The sequence below is a fragment of the Pristis pectinata genome, chromosome 32 (assembly GCF_009764475.1).
Source record: "Pristis pectinata isolate sPriPec2 chromosome 32, sPriPec2.1.pri, whole genome shotgun sequence".
NCBI classification, from domain to species: domain Eukaryota; kingdom Metazoa; phylum Chordata; class Chondrichthyes; order Rhinopristiformes; family Pristidae; genus Pristis; species Pristis pectinata.
In genome coordinates, this window is record NC_067436.1 from 12912470 (window position 1) to 12938089 (window position 25620).

Genomic DNA, 25620 nt, shown 5'->3' on the forward strand with positions numbered 1-25620 from the left:
CTCCATGCACATCTGCAAGTTCTCTCTCATTGGATGCTCTACATTCAAGAGTTCTAGGTCTCCCATACGCGGAGCACCAATGCAAGTCACCTCTCCAGTTAATTGTGCCGTTTACTATTAGTTCCAGTCTCCAAAACACAAGTAGTTCAGTCTTCTCATCAACATCAATACCTTGAAAAACAGAAAATATTGGAAGTATTCAGCAGCTCAAGCAGCATCTCTGGAGAGAGAAACAGGGTCAATGTTTCAGAGAGAAGACTCCTATAAAAGGAAGAAAAATAGTTAGATGCAATTTGCAGAGAATATGGGGATTCATCCATCTTCAATTTGCAAAGTTATTCTCTCCCTTTCCTAGTTCACTGAAGAGTCTCAGACCTGAAACATTAACTGCTTCTCTTCCCAGAGATGCTGCCTGACCTGCTGAGCATTTCCATCATTGCGTTTTTATTTCAGATTTCCAGTATCTGCAGGCTTTTGCTTCAATGCCAATGATCTCTTTGAATAGTAATCAGATGAGAATAATGAAAATACATTTCTGCAATCGTACAATACTGAAACCAAGTTGATGAACTGAAGGGTTTAGGAAAGTGTCCATCATAATTCATAATGAAATCACTGAAAGCTTACAATATCTTGGCTTAGACAGGTGATAAAGCTGGGATCGATAATTGTTTCTAATAACCTGACTACATTTATGGGCCCGTTACATTGCACAGGAGACAGTGTGAAGAAACAGTTTTCATCAATGCAAGCATTCTTCACAAGACTGGAGGGTCAGCAACTATTGCAGACAAATACAAGATAATTGGCAAAAGGAGCAAAGGAGAGGAGAGGAGAAATATTTTTGTGTGGCAAGTTGCCATGATCTGAAATACTCTGGCTGCATGGGTGGTGGGAATAGATTCAATAGCAGCCCTTAAGAGGGATTGGATAAATATTTGAAATGTAAAAATCTGAAGGCTGTGGAAAGAATTGAGTGGAACTAATTGGATAGCTTCTTCAAACAGTCGACACAGGAGCAAAGCATCGAACAGTCTGATGCAGTAGGCAGCTGATATCAAAGTCAGCCAGTACAAGAGAACTAGTGGGAGCTCAAAAGCAAAAGAGACTTTTTGCTGTTTCAGCCTCTCATTGGTCAATTATGAATTTGGGACAAATGCCAGCTTCAGATTGCAGGGTGTGCACATGTAGAATGCCGTTATGTGTATTGTGTGGTACAAGGATGATGCATTGTGGCGTCCAGATGCTGAAAGTTGTTAGCCGATCCCTTGAATAAAAAACAACAAAAAATAATAGGAGCAGGAGTAGACCAACCAGGAACACCTCCTCTCTCCCCCCCCCCCCCCCCCCCCCACATGCCTGCCCCTTCAGTACAATAGTGGCTGATTCATGCTGGCCTCAACTCCTCTTCTGTGCCAGTTCCCCATAACCCCCAATTCCTCGATCTTTTAAATATTTATGCTTCTCCACCTTGATCTGCTCTCTACAACCCTCAGGGCAAAACATAAGATATCTTTATTAGTCACATGTACATTGAAACACACAGTGAAATGCATCTTTTTGCGTAGAGCATTCGGGGGGCAGGCCCTAAGTGTCGCCGCGCTTCCAGCACCAACGTAGTATGCCCACAACTTCCTAACCCGTATGTCTTTGGAATGTGGGAGGAAACCGGAGCATCTAGAGGAAACCCACGCAGACACGGGAAGAACATACAAACTCCTTACAGACAGTGGCCGGAATTGAACCCGAGTCGCAGGCGCTCTTGATCCCACAATCTACCTTGTTATGGCCTTGCACCTTATTGTCTGCCTGCTCTGCACTTTCTCTGTAACTGTAACACTTCATTACCACAGTGCATTGAGGTAGTACAAGGGAAAACACTAAGTGCAGAATTAAATGATTTGTATGGACAGCAAGCAAAACAAGTTTTTCCACTGTACTTTGGTATGTGACAGTAATAGACCAATTCACCATTTCTAGAGATTCACAGAGAAGAGATTCCTCAGTTTTAAACAACTGGCCCCTTATGTTTGAATAAAATCACCCCTCATTCTTCTAGACTCCAAGGGATATGGACCCAAACTGGATTGGACAACCCTCTAATTGGTGGTGGTGATTAAGCTCTACCTCGGGCTCATGAACACAAGTTGTATGAAGTTTTAACTACATTATGCCGTAGCTCTTTCATCTCACCCTTACACTTCTGCCACTGGTCAATTTGAAAGGGAACAGAATCTTTATTGCTCTACTGGATCTCGACACAAGTCAAAAAGGGTCTTAAATCAACATTTTAATAAGTGGCATTGGGAAAAAAAAACATGAAATAGAATTTGCTTTAGTACCCCTATTTCTTTTCTTTTGTTTTTGAGGCAATATCTATAGATGTTCCAATTCTTTGGATACTTCATAACAATCTTGAAGGTGGACGTCACATATTGCCATGGAAAATAATAAATCTTGTTCTAAGTTCTAGTCATGGAGTAGCATCATGGTTCAAGACTTCTTTGGTATTTTTTCAGCTGAAGTTAAAATCTCAATTAAAAAATGTTAGCAGCCTGAATGGCAAACACATTTGTAAGCCACTAGCATGCAGAAAAAGAAACTTCAAAAAGAATACCAAGATTTGATGCTTGGTGTTCTGTTCAGAAGTGTCCGGGAAGTCCACTGGGTCCTAATCACGTTGGTTCAATGAAGAGTGAAAGGATCTGCTTGCGAAAATAAGCATTTTGATTTTGTCATGTTTGATGGCCAATTCTTAAAAGGCAGAGGTCTTGCCAGCTGACCAAAGCAAAGGTATTCTTGCCAAGTAGACTGGTAATCCAGGAGGTCTGAGTTAATGAACCCAGCACAGGTCCAAATTAACCCAGGACAGCTGGGAAATTTACATTCAGCATTTTAGCATTTATGTAATGCAACAATTAACAGCAAATGAATTGTAAAAATCCATTTGGTTCAATGTCCTTTGGGGGAAGGAAATCTGTCACCTGGCCTGTGTGTGACTCCAGGCCTACAACTATTGGAAAAGGTTTCAATCCAAATGTGATAAGGAATGGGAAGTAAATATTGGTCTTGTGCCTGCTTCACCAACATCAAAAAGTCCTCCTCCTTTCACACCCAGTGGGACTGAAGTTCATTTCATTGACCCAATACATTGCTCAACACAGTGGGAGCCAACTTTACAGCTCGCTTTTTGGGAGATGCAGTTTTGATTCACTTTTAAAAAGGCATTTCGTCATCCCTGGGCAAGTTGTCTGCCTTGGTTCCTCTATCACAGCACTGAACATAAGAAAATAGTGTTCTACTCAGCCCCTGAAACCTGCCCTAACATTCAATAGGATCATGGCTGATCTACCCCAGGTCTCACATCTACCACAGGATGTGACTGCACTGGAAAGAGTGCAGAGGAGATTCACCAGGAATGTGGCCTGGACCGGAGGACTTCAGTTGTGGGGAGAGGTTGGATTCGTTTTCCCTGGAGCGAAGAGAGGCTGAAGGGGGATCTGACAGAGGTTTACAAAATTATGAGAGACATAGCTAAGATATTTTCTCCCATAGTAGGTGTGACTAAACCGGGGGGGGGGGGGGGAGCTTTAAAGGGTATTTGAGGGAGCAAATTGTGTTCTTATACACACACAGTGGTTTGTATCTGGAACTCACTGCTAAAGCTGGTGGGATCCAACACAATCACTATATTTAAGAGACATTTAGACATGAACTTGAGTAGGCAAGGCATGGAATGATACGAACCAAATGGGAGCAAATGGAGTTAACATAGACAAACATGGATGTTGTGGGCCAAAAGCTGTTTTTGTGCTGTCTCACCATTTCTCCTCTTCTGTGCCTGTTCCCCATAGCCCTCAAATCTTTCTAAAACCTACTTACCTTTTTCTTTAAATACCTCCCATGATCCAGCCTGTACAACGCTCCATAGTTTCACCACCATCTGCAAGAATAAATTCCTACGTACCTCAGCGTTGAATGACCACCCCGTTCGCTTGCAACTATGTTCAAGGCTCTCCCACTCGTGGAAACATCGCCACATATCACAACCCATTAGGATCTAATTTATTTCAATAAGATCATCCCATATTCCAACAGCTCTTCACTGGCTCTTTTGGGATGTCCTGAAAAGGTGCTATCAAAATGCAAAGTCTTCCTCTGTTTACAGCCTCCTCCCAAGAGTAATCCGTCTCAAACTGACTGCTTATTTGATACGCTGCCAGATACTGATTGTTAAATTATACACTCAAATGGATATGAAACATTGATTTTAAAAAGGAATATCTATAAATGCTCACCCTGCGTCATTACAAGCTGGACTACTATCTTAGTCCGTGATGAATATATGCAGATGTTAGTTTTCATGGGTGTTTGGTGCAGGGAAAAAATGAACTGAAATTCATTTCTATGTAAATTAAGCAAACTGTTCGCATTCCTTGCTGCCAAGATTAAACCTATTGGAATCAATTGAACTTTACAGCAAATCCTATTTCAATTAAAAAGCTGCAATTAGTCTAGCGCTAGTCAAAAGATATGGATGAATATTCATTCATTTATTAATGTTTTCCAGACTTTGAATTGGGATTAGAGAACCATTAAAATGTTGGACGAGATTAAAATGAGAGAGTTGGCGGGGGGTGGGGGGGGGAGTGGATGGTGTGAGTAAGGGGAGGGGGGAGAAGGGAGGGAGCGGGGCTGGAAGTGGTGGGCATTTTGCAGGGGAGCACATTGCTGTCCTATAAAAAAAAGTGAAGAAATACATTTAAAAAAATGTGAACTCACTTTAAACTCAGACAATGTGCTGGTAAATGAATTATTTTATGGTCAGATTATGTTCTCCTTCTAGTTTCTGTGGACCGCAGGTATACCCATGTGCAACTGACAGACGCAATGGGAAACCTTATTACCCAGTGTGGTATTCTAAAGGATAAGAATTTGCTGCGTCAGCTTTTCAATGTATCTGTCACCATTACAAATTTGGGAGAGGAAGACCACTAAAAAGAAAGACAATACAGTCAGGACTGGGTGGCACAATGGCAGAGCTAGGAGAGCTGCTACCTCATAGCTCCAGTGCCCCAGGTTCAATCATGACCTCTGGTGCCATTTGCGTGTGGAGTTTACGTGTTCTCCCTGTGACTGCATGGGTTTCATCTGGATGTTCCAGTTTCCTCCCACATCCCAAAGATGTTTGGGCTGGTAGGTTAATTGGTCACTGTAAATTGCCCCCTAGTTTGTAGGTGAGAGGCAGAATCGAGAGGGAATGTGGAGAGAATGAAACAGAAATAGTGCCAGGTTAACGCAATGGTTGCTCGATGATTGTTATGGACTTAGTCAAGTGAAGGACCCGTTTCAGGTTGTATGTCTCCATACCAATGCTGTTAACACAATTATCCAAGCAGTCAACCAATGTACCTAGACTTTGTTGGGTATATCTCACATTTGCTGTGCCCGTCAGCAGCACAATACCCAATGCCAACTAGGAGAGATCTCCCTGCTCCTGAAGTGAGGTTAACTGAGAATTTCAGACCACCACCGGCACATGTTTGCTATGATGGAGTGAAGGTACAACTCAGCCAAGACCAGGTTGAACGGTAGCAAAGGTCAGAAGGGCTGAATGGCCTCCTTCTGCCCTCTCTGCTGTTTCCTTAATCAGACGAGACAACTGCATTATTTTTGGCAAAGACGTTGTTCACTTACAGATGACATTCCACATTGGGAGAGCAAGCACAGCAGAAACGAGATTTACAAGAATAGAGCAGGGAGTTGATGCAGTAGGAAACAATGGAGAAATTTCAGCAAGAAGAGTCCAATGTCAGGACACATGCCAAGAGTTAGAATTAATTTAGAACACAGAACAGTACAGCACAGGAATGGGCCCTTCAGCCCACAATGCTGTACTGAACTAATTAAGCTAACGATGCCAAATTAAACTCATCCCTTCTGCCTGCACAATGTCCATACCCCTGCATATTTGGGTGCCTATCTAAAGAGCCTCTTAAACACCTCTATCGTATCCGCCTCTACCACCACCCCAGGCAATGCATTCCAGGCACCCACCACTCAAAAAGAAAACTTGCCCTGCACATCTCCTTTGAACTTTCCCCCTCATCTTAAATGCCCTCTAGTATTAGACATTTTGACATCGGGTGAAAAAAAGATGCCGGCTCCTTATTCTAGCTATGCCTCTCACTATCTTATAAACTTCTATCAGATCTCCCCTCAGCTACTGACGCTCCAGAGAAAACAACCCAAGTTTATCCCACCTCTCCTCATAGCTCATACCCTCTAATGCAGGCAGCATCCTGGTAAATCTCTTCTGCACCCTCTCCAAAGTTTTCACATCCTTTCCATACTGGGACGACCAGAATTGAATGCAATACTCCAGATGTTGCCAAACCAGAGTTTTATAAAGCTGCCTGACTGAAACTCAATGCCTCAACCAATAAAAGCAAGCACGCCTTACACCGTCTTTCCCACCCTATCAACTTGTACAACCACTTTCAGAGAGCCATGGAATTGGACCCCAAGATCCCTCTGTATATCAATGCTGTTAAGGGTTCTTCCATTGACTGTGTACTTTCCCTTTACGTTTGATCTTCCAAGGTGCATTTAAACATGCTTATTTTTATTTTCATCCCATCTCTGTCCCTTCCTACAACCTGCAAATAATTCAGAATCCTTTCAACTAACACCTTGCAGATATGGGCAGAGAAACGGCAGATGGAGTTCAACCCGGCCAAATGTGAAATGTTGCACCTTGAAAGATCAAATGTAAAGAGATAGTACACTGTTAATGGCAAGACCCTTAACAGTGTTGATGAGCAGAGGGATCTTGGGGTCCAAGTTCATTGTTCCCTGAAAGTGGCTACACAGGTTGATAGGGTGTAAAGGCGGCATATTGCAGGCTTGCCTTCATTAGTCGAGGCATTGAGTTCAAGAGTCAGGAAGTTACGCTTCAGCTTTATAAAACTTTAGTTAGGCCACATCTGGAGTATTACATTCAGTTCTGGTCGCCCCATTGTAGGAAGGATGTCGAGGCTCTGGAGAGGGTGCAGAAGAGGTTTACCAAGATGCTGTCTGGATTAGAGGCCATGTGTTATGAGGAGAGGTTGGACAAACTTGGGTTGTTCTCTCTGGAGCAGTGGAGGCTGAGGGTAGATCTGACAGAGGTTTATAAGATTGTGAGAAGCATAGACAGCCAGCATCTTTTCCCTAGAGTTGAAATGTCTAATACCAGAGGGCATACATTTAAGGTGATGGGGTTAAATTCAAAAGGAGATGTGTGGAACAAGTTTTTGTTTTAAACTATACAGAGTGGTGGGTCCCTGGAACGTGCTGCCTGGGGTGGTGGTGGAGGCAAATACGATAGGGGCATTCGAGAAGCTCTTGGATAGGCACAGGAATGTGAGGGAAATGGTAGGATATGGACATTGTGGAGGCAGAAGGGATTCGTTTGGTAGGGCATTTTATTACTAGTGTAATTGGTTCAGCACAACATTGTGGGCCGAAGGGATTGTTCCTGTGCTAACACCTCTTGTACATCTGTGACTTCAGCAGCCTGGACCCTAAGCTCGGGAACCTCAGTTCCCGCCTTACTCTGCCTCTCTTCCTTTCAGACACTTCTTTTGAACTTTGTTTCCATTGACATTTTAGCCACCTGTTCTAATATCACTTTATTACACAAATGTAATGATATTATTGCTCACCATACATAGAGACAGTGTACCACTGATGAAATTATTATGGTAGGTATTAGTACAATGAAGCAAAATTAATCCAGCAACCTTTCACAAATGCAGCATGAAAGAAATGAGTCACTACCAGAGATTCATAAAAATGGAATGACACAGCACAAAGTGCAACTATAATTATTCACAGTTAATGAAAATAAAAAATAGCAAATGCTTTGAATCTGAAATTTAAAAACACACACAGAAGATGGTAGAGGCACACTGAGCTGGTCTGGCACATCTGTGGGAAAGATAAATAGTGTTTCAGGTCAAGGAAAGTGAGTTAGTTTTAAACTTTGTTGCTTTTGTCTTTTTCCCAGTTCTTACCAAGGGTACTCAACCTGAAACTTTAACTATTTCTCTTTCCACAGATGCTGCCTGACCTGCTGAGTGTTCAGTTTATTATTGTCACATGTACTGAGGTACAGTGAAAAGCTTTGTTTTGCATTGCATCCAGAAAGATTTCAAGACAGAAGTACATCAAGGTGGTACAAGGGAAAAGCAATAACAGAATGCAGAATGTGGTGTTACAGTTACAGAGAAAGTGCAGTGCAGTAGACAATAAGGTGCAAGAGCCATGATGAGGTAAGTTGTGAGGTCAAGAGTTGATCTTTATTCCACAAGAGATCCCATTCGAGAGTCTTATAACAGCAAGATAGCTCCAGCATTTTGGTTTTATTATTCAAAGTTAAGGTGATTTTACAAATCAGCTCAATTATGAAATATACTCAAAAACTTTTTGCAATCCAGATCAGCAAAGCTCAATGCAATAAAATGGAACCTGCCTAAAATACAAACCATCACATATTTCTTCACTCAACAGGAACGTCTCTGCTCACAGTTAAAGGCAGTCTTCAACAAAAAGGCATCGAGTCTACAGATGGACAGATTCTCCAGGTCAAATCTCTCATCTGGCCGAAAAAGTCTTCTTGGAAGGTCATTGGCTGCTGAGTTTCAGCTAATATGCAGATCAGGAGAGGAATCCGATCAGGTTGGTGTTATCAAAATCATTTGATTTCCCAATGCAAATTAAAGTCAGCAAATCTCAAGCAGTGCTGGACTACAACTAGACTCATTAACCTTCAGCTTAGCAACAGTACACTCAGCAATGCAAACAGATATCACACACTTTGCTCTTGCCCTCTCATCCATTCAAAGCACCAGCCCAGATAGATAGCAGTTTAAGTGACAGACATTTCTGAAACACCTTTCACACCACTTTCAACATACCCCAAACTACTTTACAATCAATGAAGTACTACTGAGCCTAGTTACTGTCGTAGTGCAGAACAGGTAATTTGCACAGCAAGCTCCCACCAATACCAATGCGATTATGACCTCATCATTTTCTGCCTCCACAGTTGGCTGGCCACTGTGTTCTAGTGTGATCCTGGTGCAGTGTACCACAGGGAGCCCAGCTCCTAGCACTTCAGTGCAGCCCAGTGCATGGAAGCCAGCTGCCCTCATACAATGGTTCTGACAGCTGGCAAGACCCCACCCCCAATGGCTGCCAATGGAATTAGGTCCACCAAATCTTCACGAACATCTTTGGCATTCACAAACATCCAACTCCACTCAGGGCACACAAGTTTTAAAAACAATAATTCTTTATATCTGGAAACAAAAATCCACACCCATACACTATGAAAGCAATCAGAATGTAACTGTTTTACTTTTCATATGTGGGCTGATGTTTCCCATTCAGTTGGGCCAGAACAGCCAAGTTTAATGTGATATACAGGTTCAGGAGCTGGGAAATCTGTGGAAGATCTTGTTGCCCTACCACACCTCACAAGGAGTCCAGAGTAGCTAACACAGGCAGCAGTGCAGAAAATAACACTGCTAAGTTAGACCCGTGCTAGGACTACAAACCAGGACTTTGAGGTTATGAAAGTTTAAAAACCACAGATGCTAGAAATCTGAAATAAAAACAACATGCTCAGTGGGTCGGGCAGCATCTGTTGAAAGAGAAACAGTCAACATTTCAGGTCTGAGACCTTTCACTTGTTTTGCTAGGCAATGTTCTCATTGCCTCCTGAGATTCATGCTTTACGCAATGCATTGGCACACACGCATTCTTAATGAGGATAAACCTGGGCAAGTTCCAGCATCAGCACAGGTGTTGGGCAAAGATACCCTGGCTCACTGCTTCAAGGACAAACATTGAGACACAAGAAACTGCAGACATTGGAATCTCAACAAAAAATAATAACTGCTAGAGGAACTCATAGGGTTAAGTAGCATCTGCGGAGGCAAAATGATAGTCGATATTAAGGTGTGAATGATACATCAAGGAGTGAACATTGAGCAGGACACTGGGAAATAAATATTTTGCCAAGAGCCTTGGGAATCTAGGAATGCAGGTGAAAGTATTGGCCTTGAACAACAATGCTTCCCAATAGGACCAGAGTGCAATGAACGGAGACCATTCCTGATTGCTGTCCAACCACCCTGGAACAACTGTTAGACAAGAACATAGCCAGGCTCATTGAGAATATCCTCATGCCCCACTCCGCTGCCTTGGCTAACATACCACGGCTTAGAAAAAGTTACCTATTGCTCACAAAATAATTTCCCAGCATATATTTGTACCTTGAAAAAGAGAAAATGGCTTTTTGAAAATAAACTCTTCTTGTTCTCTCATGGATAGAAATAAACACAAAGAGAACAACAAGTGAGTAAATAATTGATGTAAAACAGAATCCCCCCGCAGAAACTCAATCCAATTCAGACATGTGAAATCTGCATTCAAATCCTTGCCAACTCAATGCAAGACTCTAGTGCTCAGATATAATCTCTGTCAAAAATCACAGGCCAAACCTCTTTACAGAAAGTTTAAAAAGGGACATAATTAACTAATTAGAGATGCAAGAACAAAAATGCAAGCTGGTACTCCAGTGTGATATCGAGGAGTGCTGCACAGTTGGAGGCATTTTCTTTTGGATGACACCTTTGCCCTCTGATGGACTTACAGAAAAAAAACCCATTGAGACACTTCAAAGCGCAGGGGAGTTTGACGTAGCTGATTGTCCCTCACTTAATTCCACAAAAACAGATGGATCTAATCCTTCCCTCAGTACCACACTGGAACATCAGTTTAGGATTTTATCCTCGCTTCTCTGGGCACCAGGGTGGAGCAACTGCCTCCCAACACCACAGACTTGGGTTCAATCCTGACTGGGTGTTGTCTGTGTGCAGTTTGCATGTTCTCCCCGTGAATGAGTGGGCTATCTCCCACATCCCAAAAGGCATATGGGATGGCAGGTTAATTGGCCACTGAAAATTGTCTGTGGTGTGTTGGCATGTGATAGAATCTTGGGGTGGAGGGGGTGGTGGTGGGTGGGTGGAGGACGTACTAGTATGTTATTGTCACATGTACCAAAATACTGTGAAAAGCTTTTGTTTGCGTGCCATCCAGGCAGATCATGCCACACACAAGAACATTGAGATAGTAAAAAGAAAAAAAAACAGAATGCAGAATATAGTGTTGCAGCTACAGAGAAAGTGCACAGCAAGTAAACAAAATGCAAGGGTCACAAGTGGGGAGAAAAGAAAGTGGACAGTGTAGATGGGTGCCTGATGGTTGGTGCAGACTCTGTGGGCCTGTTTCTGTGCTGCATTTCTCAGCGGCCATCATCACATTGCACACAGCAAGATCCCAAAACAGCAATCTCACTGCCATGTACAACAGTGAAGAAACTTCAAAAATAGTCCATTGACCACAGAGCTCTGTGGGATATCCCCAGGAGGCAAAATTTCTCTGTCAGCTATTATGTTCTATTCTGCAAGTATAAATTAAGTTGTTCCTTAAGGAGTCTGGATTCCCAGAATAGTTCATGAAGTTGCAATTAATTCCCATCATCTCCTCGTAAACTTCCAACTTGAAATCAGGGTTGCAATTCATTCTGGGGACAAGAAAGAGGCATTCTTGAGTGTCCAAATACATTGAACTTCAAGTTTCTGCTCTATTGTCACTAACCTACCTCTTTGTAAATGTACTTTTCAGCAGGAGTTCCTGTCCATGCTCGAGACTCTTGAACAACCTACTCAGCCCCTCACAGCTCAAAGCAACTATAGTTAGTTTTTCTGACCCTTTCTTCAGTTAACTCAGTACAATGCAGAGATAGGACTGGTCTGTACCACACAGCAATGCACTACCCGGCCTAGGGCTTGAGAGCTTTGCTCAGGTATAAAATTAACCCAGTCCAAACCCCACCTACTCCCATGACATAACTTTGATATCAGGTCCAAAATTGGGAACCAAAAGCATGGTGATCCAAGTGTTCTGGAATAAACACAGTAAATAGCGGAAATACTCAGCGGGTCAGTCTGATGGGAGAACGACTCCTTCCATGTATAATCAAGTTCTGCTGGGCCAGGTTGGGTTATCAGACTTTTTTTTTGAGGCAGCAAGGGTGGAGGGAGAATGGTGAAAGGTTCTAGCTTGACTCACCACCAGGTTACTCAGGGCTCCACTACCATTGGTCTCAGGAACCTCCCCCCACCACTATATCCTCAAGCTACTCTTTTATACCAGTCTCTCTGGCTCGGGGTTACCCCACAGCCTTGTGCTCCCTCTCAAGGAGTTCCCACCCTGGATAAGGTGCACGCCGCACCCAACAATTAGTCAAAGGGTAGTAAATTTTTTAAAACTTCATGAGCTAGCATAGCCCAGCCCAAACTGGGCCAAGCATAAAGACAACCCAATCCAAACCCAGCACATGCCCTTTGTGCTCGACTTGGGTACTTAAGTTCTCCCAGTTCCAGTTTGGACATCCCTCGGAAAGATTCATTGGACACTATGTCGTTGCCTCTTGGAGCAGCCTTCCCAGGTCCTCATCCCAACAGTTGGGGTGAAACTAGTCAAGGCTTACAACAGTACACTCTGAAAAGCTGAAGACTGAGCAAGTGCAACAAATAATATAAAGGCAAGCAATGTAGGATTGGCGCAAATGGGTGTTTGATGGTAGGCAGTGGGCCATAGCACCCATTTCTGTGCTGTGGGTTTGTATGACTGCAAATAATGTGACACAAAGTATTATATGAACCTAGTGTAAAATTCTACAAACTACTGTACTCTAATATGACCCCTGTAATCTGAACTCAACACAACTTTTAACCTTCAACTATGGCATTCACTCACATACATGTCTAACCAAATCTGAATACAACTCACTCAAATGATCACTTGAAGGAGCCAGTCCCCAACTGTACAGATGATCGGCCCCACCCGCAGTTCTCTTGCTAGCTGCCTTTTAACTTTGAACATCACTCACTAAATGATTTTTGAATGTCACATGGTTTCCAGGGGTCAGCATCGCCCACCAACTCGTGCAAGATTCTAAAGTTTCCCTTTGACTCATGTGGCATTCCTGCCCCCTTTGATGGTACCATCTCCATTCTGTTTTCCTGTGCGCCCATAAACTGATATAGAAAGGTTTGATGTTCAACCATCAGTACAACAAAAATACTTTGATTAAAAAGGAAAAGCTAGAGTTTATCAACAATCCAAAAAGCTAGTGAATGGGATTTACTCTAGGGCTGATTCTGACATTTACCACTTTCAAAAAGTTGTTAAAAACAGGACTAGCCACACCAGCACCATCTTCATTACTTATGTGCTGACTTGTGAATCATGATTGACGGGGGTTTGGAGACAAATGCAGTGGAATTCCAACTGCGTCCTTTGTGTGTCTGTGTGAACAATTTCTTCAACACTTCTCCTCAGCTTGGCATTTCTTTGTGAAGTTCAAAGCCCTATCATTCCTCACAACATGCTTGGATGGAAATTCTCAGCAAATTTCAATCCATGTTGGTTTACTTAAGGCAGACTTGAAGTTTAGACTGCAGTGTTAACCTGCCTCTCAACTCCCTCCTTCTGTTCTTAGTCATTCAGCTAACATTCTTCTGGACAAGTGGACAGCTCACCCAAACAACATCTCTCACATCTTCAATAGTTTCAAAACAAATTGAAAAAAAATTAAAATTCGTCTCCCAGTTTGCAGGGTCTTGAAGATTAATCTTCCCTTCTCTACGACATCTGGGGATAATCCTCCATAATGCAACTTTCAGCTATGAAGAAATTTGGGCAGACCTATTGTTATTGTTGATCAAAATTGTCCTTTTTCACTTCCAGATTTATTTGGGTGAAAAATTACTCCCATGCAATATCTGCACCTTTCTCCTGTTAATATAATTGTGAATAAATCTGTTTAAGTTTATTAACAAGCTCGAGTTGAACAGCATGCAGAGAAATTTCAATTTAAGTGGATTGATTATAAATATCAGGACAATTTCATTCCCTTTTTCGTGTTCACTGCGAGATTATTGATTAAATAGTCATGTGGGGAAGAAAATTACAAGGTAAAGAAATGATCAAAAATTCAGTTTTTAAATCAGAATATTTAGCTAATTTTAAAAACAATTTTTAATTAGTATTCTTGTTACTCAAAATCACTGGGAGTAAATATTGAAATACAGTGCAAATTTTTGACAACCTTTTCCTTGTTAATTCACCTGGACTAACATCAGGGGAAGCCAGATGAGTTCACGGAGTCATAGATAGATACAGCATAGAAACAGGCCCTTCAGCCCATTCCATCCGTGCTGACAATCAAGCACCCATTTGTACATAAATCCTAATCTATTTTATTCTCCCTACTTTCCCTTCAACACTCCCACATCCCAAATCCTACCACTCAGCTGTACACAAGCAGCAATTTCCAGTGGACAATCAATTTACCAACCTGCATGTTTTAGGGATGTGGGAGGAAACCCAAGCACCCGGAGGAAATCCACATGTTCATGGGGAGAACATGCAAACTCACCACACACAGCATCAGAGGTCAGGATTGAACTGAGCTTGGTGGAGCTGTGAGAAAGTAGCTCTACCAGCTGCACCACAGTGGAGGAAGGAATAGAAAATTTATAGAAAAGTCTGTTTTTTCATAAAACATCTGCTTAAGTATGCCCCAAAGTGGCTCACAGTCAATTAAGTACTTCTGGAACATCTTCGTGGTTCTACTGTCGCCTATACTTGGCAAGCCCTCACTGCAGCAGCAGTATGTTATAGACCAGCCATCTGTCTTTGTGATATTGGTTGCGGGATGAATACAGGTCAGGCACTGTGGAGAACTCACCGCCACCTCCGTAAAATGTGATATGGGATCTTCTTTTACAATCAAAAGACAGAGCCCTCTTTTACAGTTCACCCAAAATACTGAAACTTCAATAGTGCAGCGCTCCCTCAACCAAGGAACGTAATTTCCACTAGAATCATAAATTAGCCAGTTTAGACAGTCCAGCAGTTTTGTGGTCACGGTTACCAATACACTGCTTTCCCAGTTCAGTTTACAAGGTCGATCTAGAATTAAAATTTCCACAGCGGCCATGGTGGGACTTGAACTCGCCAATCTGGGTCATTAATCCAGGTCACTGGATAACTGAAAGCCAAAATAATACACATGTTGAAAATCTGAGCTGACTATACTGGAGATATTCAGCAAGTCAGGAAGCATCAGTAGAGAGAAAGAGCTGACGTTTCAGATTGATAGCATTGAATGGTAGAATATTGGTGGGGGTTGGGGCAGGGAGAGTCGATGAAATTGTAGGGAGAATACAAAGGGTTTAGTTCAAATGGATGCGTGCCATCTCGACAGATCATACCATACACAAGTTCATAGAGGAAGTAAAAAGAAAACAGAATGCAGAATATGGTGTAACAGCAACAGAACATTGTTGGTGATTCTGACAGACTTGGAATTGAGATTTAAGAGTAGAATTATTATAATAATTAGAATATCTGCTGGCATCAGCTCAAAGAGTCACCATGCTCTGGCGCCATTTTGCTGAAGGATTTATTGCCCATTCCCAAACTGCCTGGAGAAGGGGGTGGCAAGCTGCGCCTTCATGAACTGCTGCAGTCCCTTGAGTAAAGGTGCTCCTACAGTGCCGTTGAGTAGGGAGGTCCAGACTTAGACCCAAAGCTCATTGAATCAGCCTCACTGCCAAATGAATCCAAAGGGTTGGTTGGCACCCTCAGTCATGCTGTCATTCATTCACTGCTCAATTTCCCTCAAAGACCATTTCCAGGCACTCCACCATTTTCAATGTCTTTGTAGATGGTGGGGGGGGGGGGGGGGGGCGGGGGTTGGGTGAAAGAAGGGGAATCCCAAAGAAGTAAGTCAATGGACCAACCCTGAAGGTCAGAACTGGAATGAGAAATCATTGGTGAAACTTACTCCCCCGACCTGCCTTTACTTCGAATACTCCCCTCCCCACCTTCCGCGGTGCTCTGATTTCCTCCCATATCTCCAAGATGTGCAGGTTGGTAGGTTAATTGGCCACTGTAAACCACTGCTAGTGCGTAGATGAGTGGTAGAATCTGGGGGATTTGGGGAGAATAAAAATAGGATTAATGTAGGATGAGTGCAGATGGGTTGATGATCAGCATGGACTCGATGGGCAGAAGGGCCTGTTTCCACATTGCCTCTCTGTACAACTATGATTATTTATTACAAACACATTGGGAGAAAGGAGAAAGACAGAAGAAATTGTAGAAAAAGGACTTTCCAGGAATATGGCCAACTCACATTGGTAAAAACAAAACCTTTTTTGTTGAAATCCACTGGTGATATTGATACCATAAATTATTCATAAATGAAAAATGAATAAACCATTTATAAATCAAGTGAAATATGGGCAAGAGAGGGGAGGTAGGTGGGGAAATACAGGTCAAGGTTAATTATAATGGCAATGTTGCTAGAACTGTTTTTGAGGACTGTTGCAAGGAGGCCAAATTAATATGCATTGTGCATTGTAAATTAATGATAATTCCGTATATTAAAATGAGGACCTGATAGAAACACTACGCCTGACAACGCAAGGCAACCGAATTAATATGCACAGTTCATTACGGCTCAGATCCCTAGCTCACGATATCTATGCTTGAAAAAGAAATTGGACAGAATTGAGCAATGTGATTCTAAAAGCACCAGTTGTAGATCCCCGAAATCCTTGTAATGAGAAAGAAATCTGACTACTTCAATCAGTGCAAAACCATGGCCCTAATTATCACAGTAACCCCAATCTGAACTTTCCATTGCATCTTGGATGGAGACTTGCAAATATTAATTTCTTCGTCCTAATCTCAGATTCAGCACGTGGATCACAAAGACTGCTAATTTATGCTAATTTATGCAGTTGAAGTGGACGACATAAATGGAGGTTTAAATATGTAATAATGCCCCTGATAATATCCTACCCAAAATTCAGAGAAAGATCGACAGGTTCAAACATTCCTTTCCCACTTCTCCATTTAAGACTGGGTGTCAATGAGAAGTGAAATGATGCTTCAATTTACAGTTCTTCGTAGACAACACCAAAGTTATCTGCACCGAAGACCACTGCCTGTAAAATAGTCTTCACAAACAAATTATGTGGCAAAGATTGGTTTTAATTCCTCTGTCAGTGCTTTGGGATGCTGCATGTCCCTATATTGCTTTACTTCTAACCACTTTGAATGGCTGTCAATTAGTGATAAATGTTGTTCCCACTTTTTTTTAAAACAATAATCTTTGTGGATCCATTGGAATGGTCTTGCAGGCTTCCTTCACACCTGGAGCGCTGCTTTAAGAAGTGCTCTGCAATCCTGACATACACTAACATCTATTGGCAAGACCTTCATACATCAACTCATGAGAAAAGGTTAAACAGGGAAAGCTTGTATAGTCTGGAACTTGGGAGGAAAAAAAGGCAGTTTGGTTGATGCATACAAGATCTTGAGAAGGTCTTGACAGGGTGGATGTGGATAGGATGTTTGAAACAAAAAGGAGCCACCCATCAGAGACGAGGTGAAATTTCTACTCAGAGCTTATGGACAATTCTTTTCCTTAAAAGGGTGGAAGGAAAATGAAAGCACAGATAGTTAATTCTTAATAAGGGGTGGGAATGTGGAATTGAGATTACAACGAGATCAGTCACAATTTTATTTAACAGCCAAGTAAACGCGAGGGGGTTGAGTGGCCAACTCCTGCTGATAATTTGTACCTTTGTCCATGTCAGACCAATGGACAAATCCTCAAGCTATTTCAATCTCATTCACTGTACACAAGTACTTTGCATAATATTCTTTGCAATTCCTTTGATTCTTGTCTCCTTATTTTAAGCAGCCTTGGTTTGTGGGCTCTTCAGTGTCTGCAGTGAAATTGATTTGTCTTTTCAGAGTTCACATCCTCATGTCAAAAGAGTTATTGGGACAGGTGACCCAGTGCCATGTCATAGACTGAGCTTCTAACAGCAGGAGGGATGGGTGGGGAAGCAGATTTCTTTATTAGTCACATGTATATCGAAACATACAGGGAAATGCATCTTTTGCGTAGAGTGTTCTGGGGCAGCCCGCAAGTGTCGCAACGCTTCCAGCGCCAACATAGCATGCCCACAACTTCCTAATCCATACGCCTTTGGAATGTCGGAGGAAACCAGAATACCCAGAGGAAACCCACGCAGACACGGGGAGAATGTACAAACTCCTTACAGACAGCGGCCGGAATTGAACCCGGGTCGCTGGCCCTGTAAAGCGTTACAGGGACCGCTACATAAATATGTAGAAGGAATGCCACAATTTACAGTTAAGCAGCTGATGTAGAACAGATGCAAGCATTTAATCAGCAAGGTCCCTACAGGGATATAGAAACTAATCTATAATATCTACCTGGTCCAGCAGAAAATCTCCAGTCAGAATTCCTTGGGACCAAGCGGTATTTGCATTACAGATAAACTCGGATTATATATTCCAATTTTGTCAATCTTTAGCAGTGCAGTTTGTGTGTACCCAATGTGATTTATGCACTGGATGCAGCTTAATTTTTTTTTTGCAACAGTCTTGTCAAACTCACAAGACATACAATAGTGGATCAGCAACAGTTACTCCTTCACTGTAAGCTAGCTTGCCCCACTCGCGCTGCTTTAGCTTCATGCATGTTCCTACATTTGGCGATGTTCTTCACTGAATCACTCTTTGCATAAAGTTTTAAACTGTACTGAAATTCCTAGCAACAAAGTACGCACAAGTTAAACGTAGGAAATTAGAATGAGTTGGGTGGGTACTGGGATCGGCACGGACTGGTTGGGCCAAAGGGCCTGTATTGGTCTATGACTATGAATTGGTTGAGTAACGCAATGAATACATCAATTTGATGGCAAAATGAATGCAAAGGTAGACATGCACTGATTGTATTGCATTTCCTGCACATTTTATGAATGAAGTTTATTTTCAAAATATACAAAAGCATTAAACATTTGAGTCAGATACCAAGGGCAGGTACGGTAGTGTAGCAGTTAGCATAACACTTTACAACACCAGCGACCCGGGTTCAAATCCAGCCACTATCTGTAAGGAGTTTGTACGCTCTCCCCGTGTCTGCGTGGGTTTCCTCCGGGTGCTCTGGTTTCCTCCCACATTCCAAAGACGTATGGGTTAGGAAGTTGTGGGCATGCTATGTTAGCGCCGGAAGAGAGGCAACACTTGCGGGCTGACCCAAGAACACTCTACGCAAAACATGCATTTCACTGTGTTTCAACGTACATGTGACTAATAAAGATATCTCCATCGCTAAAGACCATTCTTGACCAGAAACCCCCAATCATTTTCAACAGGAATTCAAATGTTTTTGGATTTTGGATGTATTCATAATGGCGACTTTCCATTGAAGAGGATAACCTGGTAAGGTATTGTGGAGATGTTACTGGCAATCCACCTGCCTGGACAATTAATCCCAAGAAAGCAAATTCAAATCCCAGTGTGGCTCTCCAAGAATTCAGGAAACATAATAACTAAAATGACCACAAAAATATTGGTTTGTTAGAAAACCTCAGCTGGGTTACTAATGTAGGACAGGGAAGAAAATCTCAAGAGTCTGGTCTATACATAACTGTTGACGCACAGCAATACAGTCAACTCAGATCTGACAGTTGAGTTTGTGTGTGGCTAATGCTGCATTCCAAGGAACAATGGTGCCCAAATGTAAATGCACACTTAATGCAGTTTACTTACTGGTCTGTTGCAAGACTCTGATGAAAAGAGTAGGATGGTCACAGATTTCTGATCTCTTGCCCACGCTTAACATTCTGTGCTTGTTTATAAACCAGTTAGTATTGCCCAGTGAAGTAGTAGCTGGTTCTGAGCCACTACCATGTGCCTGGTAAGTTTATGACAGGACTGTTGCAAAAATTTAAATTGCACCATGGTGTCCACTGAACAAAACATTTGGTGCACAAGGATATCACTGCTAAAGGTCAATGCTGTTTTGTCCCATGTCAGGATTAACCTGCCTTAATAATGAGGTATTCTCTCATGGGAGGTGCAGTCCTTTGACTGAGATGCTGAAACAAAGCTCATAACAGCATAGGAGAACATTCATTCCATCAAGTCTATAAGAGGCTCCTAGATATGGGGGGGGGGGGGGGGGGGGGGGTCGGGGCAGAAATTCACATTTGCAAATCTCCTACCAAATCCATGGTAGTTACTCCCTCTTAACTACCCATTCAATTCGCTTTTGACAGCTTGACTTGACTCTCCACCACCCCTGCAAACAGCAAGTTCCAGGTCACAACCATTCCATCTTACAAAACGGTTCCTGGTCTCATCCCCAGTGTCTTTTGCCTGAAAGCTTGAGAGTTAAAGCAATCTCTTCTGCATGTGTTAAATGTGTGATGCAAGAACACGTACTGAAGTCAGTGGAAACAACTTCTATAACCAGAGCTTAGGGCACTTATTACTGTGTGGAAGGTTTAGAGCATAAAACAAAGGTTCTTCCGATTGACAAATAGATGGTTTCCTCATCTAAAGTAACTTTCAACTTTGGGTCATTCATCTTAAGGTACTTCCCATATTTCCTTATGGCATAGAAAAAAGTTACAACAGCCCACGAGTTCACATTGGCTCACAAAGTAATCCCTTTCCGCAACTAATTTCATCCTACAACTTATTCTCCATCAACTACAACCCTTTCTCCCCCGCTTCTACCCCTATCGTCTGGGCAAGTGGTAATTTACAGCGGTCAATTAACCTACCACCTTGTCTTTAGGACATGGGAAGGAACCAGAGAATCATGGGGAATCCTACACGGTCACAGAAAGTACGTGAGTCCACACCGACAGTAACAGAAGTTGGGGTTGAACCTGGGTCGTTGGAGCTTTAAGGCAACAGTGTGACCTGCAGTACTGGTCATCCCCAGGTTGCGGAAGGGTTCCGCTCCCGAGAACTGTCCGTAACCCGAACAGTTCACAAGTTGGAAATGCGGCTGTGGACAGAGTTCCCAAACGACAGAAGATGCCTGCAGCTCCACAGCAACCGGCAGATCCACCCCAGCAGACTTCCAAATATTCATTGGTATGTATGGGCTGTACACAAGTTGGGTGTTTGTAAGCTGGGGAGGACTTGTACCACCACAGTAGCTTCCATAAATAAGTAACCAAATTTACTTAAAAGATAGTTCAACCATGACAACAAAAAGGGAGCCATTCAGTCCACATCCACACTGGTCTGTAATGGGCGACTTTGATTTCTCCCATATCCCAGCTCTTGGGCTCAAGGTCTTACAGCTTACAAAATACACCATCAGGGCATCTTAAACGGGATGGTTCTGCCTCCACTAACCTTTCAGGCAGAGAGTTCCAGACCACCACCCCAATGATCCTACAGCCAAGTAAGTCAAATCTACTTCCCCCACCTTCACAGAGCTCTTTGCCCTTCATGCATCCTCGAACCAGGGCAAGTCTGTGTACTTCAGGTTTATCTCCCATTCCTCCTCCTTTGGCAATATACAGACCCACACAAGTCATTATGACTTCAGCAGTGACAAATTTAGACCGGAGAAGCTGGAGTGGTTCTCCCTGGAGCAAAGGAGAGGGAGTGAGATGGTTGGTAAAGGTCACAAGGTATTTATTAGTCACATGCACTTCAAAACACACAGGGAAATGCGTCTTTTGTGTAGAGTGTTCTGGGGGCAGCCCACAAGTGTTGCCACGCTTCCGGCGCCAACATAGCATGCCCACAGCTCCTAACCTGTAGGTCTTTGGAACGTGGCAGGAAATCGGAGCAAACCCACGCAGACACAGGGAGAACATACAAACTTCTTGGACAGCGGCAGGAATTGAACCCAGGTTGCTGGCACTGTAATAGCGTTATGCTAACCACTACACTACTGTGCCGCCCTTAGTTTAGATCAGGTTACTGGGAAGTGGTTCCTATGGTAGTGTAACATACTGTGCTGCTGCAAAAAGCTAATTTTCATTGCATTTGTACTCTAGGTATGTATGCCTATGACAATAAACCAAATGGTTCAAAGACCAGAGGCACAGATTTAAACATTTGGGCAAAAGATACCAGAGGAATGCGAGAAAAAGTTTCTTTACACAGAACATAATTAAAGAGTCTGGAATTCATAGTTTGACAAAGGATAGACATAGACCCTAACAAGGATTTCAACTGGAGAGGCACTCGAGGGAGCAATTTGCAGGATTACCATGAAAAAAAGGGGAGGAGATCAAGGGGATTGTTCTACCAGAAGCCAGCATAGACTCAATGGGCCAAATGGCCACCATCAGTGCTGTAACAATTATCTGAATTGAACAAAGGTAACACAGATTCCACCATATACATCTCTCACAGGGAATGGTCAATAATAATAAATAATTAGCAGCACATGCACATCAGTAATTACTTCTCAGGACTGCATGCAGGTAGATCCATATAAACTCCACTGGGTAACTCCAAGCTTGGCCTTCAACAGTTATAGCTCAAAACTGCTCTATTGAATTACTGCCTTACTGCTGTCTTTCTGCCATCTACAAATTAGATTAACACCAGAGAAATATTACATTTTTTTAAAAAAATGACTTTTTGAAGTGGTTCTCTGTCAGAGACTAATGAATAGTTGAAACTAAACAGCTAAAATTAAACACCTTTATCCTCTCAGAGAAGTAATAAATTTAAGAAACGATGTTGGTTCCCTGCCAGTGGAGTGTAACACCTTGCAGACCAACCAAGTGCCAAAATGGTCAACCTGGTGACACTTTACAGCTCTAGAATTGGAAAGCTAATGGATCTCAATACTGATTCAGATTTCAGTCCTGCACTGAGGTAGTGTCACAGGCACCATCATTTACACGTTAATCTAAGGCCCCAGATATGGAAGTAGTTTTATCCCGCTCTAGAGATTTAAACATAATAATCTAAGCTGCGTCTTTGAATCAGTGCGGCACTTCTGAATGAAATGCTAAACCGAGGTATTCATTTGGAAGAAAAAGGTGCCAAGGCAATATTTCAAAATTAACCCTGGTGTCCAGGTTGAATCTTTTAATCAATGCTAGTTTAAAAACATATTTGCCAGGAAATTAGTCTTGTGTCTGCCACGACCAAGAAAGTGCACCAGCATCTCTACTTCCTTAGGAGGTTAAAGAAATTTGGCATGTCCCTACTGACCCTCACCGATTTTTATAAATGTACCATAGAAAGCAGCCCATCAGGATGCGTCACGGTTTGGTATGGCAACTACTCTGCCTGAGACTGCAAGAAACTGCAGCGAGTTGTGGACGCAGCTCAGCGCATCATGGAAACCAGCCTCCCTTGTCTACACTTCGCTGCCTCGGTAAAGCAGCCAACATAATCAAAGACCCCTCCCACCCCGGACATTCTCTCTCCTCTCATTGGGCAGAAGATACAAAAGCCTAAAAGCATGTACAACCGGGCTCAAGGACAGCTTCTATCCCACTGTTATAGAACTACTGTATGGTCCCCTAGTATGATAAGATAATGCGAGGTCAAGAGTCTGTCTTGTTATGGCCTTGCATCTTATTGTCTGCCTGCATTTTCTCTGTAACCGTAACACTATATTCTGCATTCCATTTTTCCTTGTACTACCTCAATGCACTATTGTAATGAAATGATCTCTGTATGGATGGCATACAAAACAGTTTTTCCACTATACTTTGGTACATGTGTCAATAATAAACCAATTACCAATTCTAATGCGCAAATAACACAAAATATTTTGCATCTGTTTTGGAGAGCTTTGTATCCACTTCCTGTTGAACATCCACCCACTGAAAAATTAGAAGCACTTCTTTTTCCAATTCACCTTAGTGAATGTGTTGCTTCCCTGTCATGTTTTGTGCATGTTGATATCAGTGTGCAAGTATCATTTTAAATCACTTGACAATAGAAATTGGATCAGTAGGTCACAATGTTCAATCTTCAGAAATAACTCACAGTAAAACAAGATCATGCTTAAAGTGTCCCCATGGAACAGTGTTTCAATGTGTTAAAAAAAGGATTTAAGTTTAAAAAAAATTCCACTGGGGTTTCCGGATACTGTGATGACCAAGAGATCTGTAAGCAGTTAACTGTAGTACAAATACTCCTCAACCTCTAAACCCAAATCTGCCACAGAATGCTATTGGGGCATTCCATAGACATTAAGGTCTTCCTTGGGACATGCATTGGGATCTTTAAATTCTTCCCACCCCCATTTTCTTCCCCCTCCTCCCTTTCCTTCCCCCCACCCCCCCTCCCCACACATTCCTATGATTTCACCCTCCCCCCTTTCCAGGTCCCCACAGACTGCCATGGAGAGATCCCTTTTAAAATAAGTGTTGACCTACTTCCCAAGCATCAGCACGTGAATAACCTGTCAGCTACTCGTCTGGGAAGCAGTTTCTGTCTGTGGAGAGCGCAGGTCAAAGATTTTTAATGAGGGAAAGAAAAGCAGTATCACAATTTATTAAAGCAATAATGCCCCAATTTTGAGATTCTTTTTGTGCCTTCTTATACTGCAGCAACCCAGCTAGTGCAACAAGTATGCCAGCAATTCACATTTCCCCATGGCATAGAAGGCCATTCAGTCCATCATGTCCAGACTGGCTCTCACACAATCCCATTCCCCCACAACCTACTTTCTCACTCGCCATGCCCATTAACTCTCCTTGACTTCTCCCACCAACTGGGTATAATTCGGTAACTATAACTTGCCTTACTAACCCATCGGAATCTTTGGGATGCGGAAGGAAACTCCAGCACCCAGGGGAGGCACGCAATAACAGGGAGAACGCGCAAACTCCACACAGGTAGCACTGGAAGTTAGAATCGAATATGGGTCTATGGAACTGTGAGACAGCTGTACTAACTGTGGTCTGCAGTGTTGCCTTGGTTCAGAGGTACCAATGCAGGGCCAGCTTCTCTCTGAAAGTCTAAAGACCAATTTCTAGGCAATTATCTGGTCATTATTACATTGTTATTTGTAGGAGCTTGCCATGTACAAATCGCCTTTATGTCTTACCACTCTCCCCTCTTTATACTAGCCATCTCCTCTCCAGTCTTAGTCCTGATGCAGGGTTTTGACCTGAAATGTCAACAATTTCACTTCCCGTCCCCTCCCTCCCCCAACAGATGCCGTTCAACCAAATGAATTCCTTCAGCAGACTGTTTGTTGCTCCAGCTTCGAGCATCTGCACTCTCTAGCCTTCACCCTTCCCATGTTACACTTGGAAAGCACCTCATCGGTTGAAATGCACTTTTGCTTGCACAACTGCATTACAGAAATGCAGATCTGCCATCATTATTCTGGGAGAAGAAAATTGGGCATTTTCAGAAAACAATCGAAATAAACAGTTGTGTTTAATTCACAAGGCAGGACATGCCAAAATGACACCAAATTGTGTAACTGCATCACTAAAAATTGTCTGGAACTGATTGTGTGACAGGATGCATCTAGCGTCAATGCGCAGCAAGCCTGAGATGCAGCATCTGAAAGCAAGGCTTTCGCATTATTCGTCAATGTTAAATGATGATAGAATTGCATTTATATACAAAGTTTCTTGATCCAAAGTGCTC

The 25620-nt window shown here is 42.6% G+C and overlaps 1 protein-coding gene across 6 annotated transcripts in view; it reads right to left on the bottom strand.

Moving 5' to 3' along the window:
- The window catches only part of celf6 (CUGBP Elav-like family member 6), an 830275-nt gene that overhangs the window by 772989 nt on the left and 31666 nt on the right, over nt 1-25620 (bottom strand). The gene's annotated exons all lie outside the window — the stretch shown is intronic.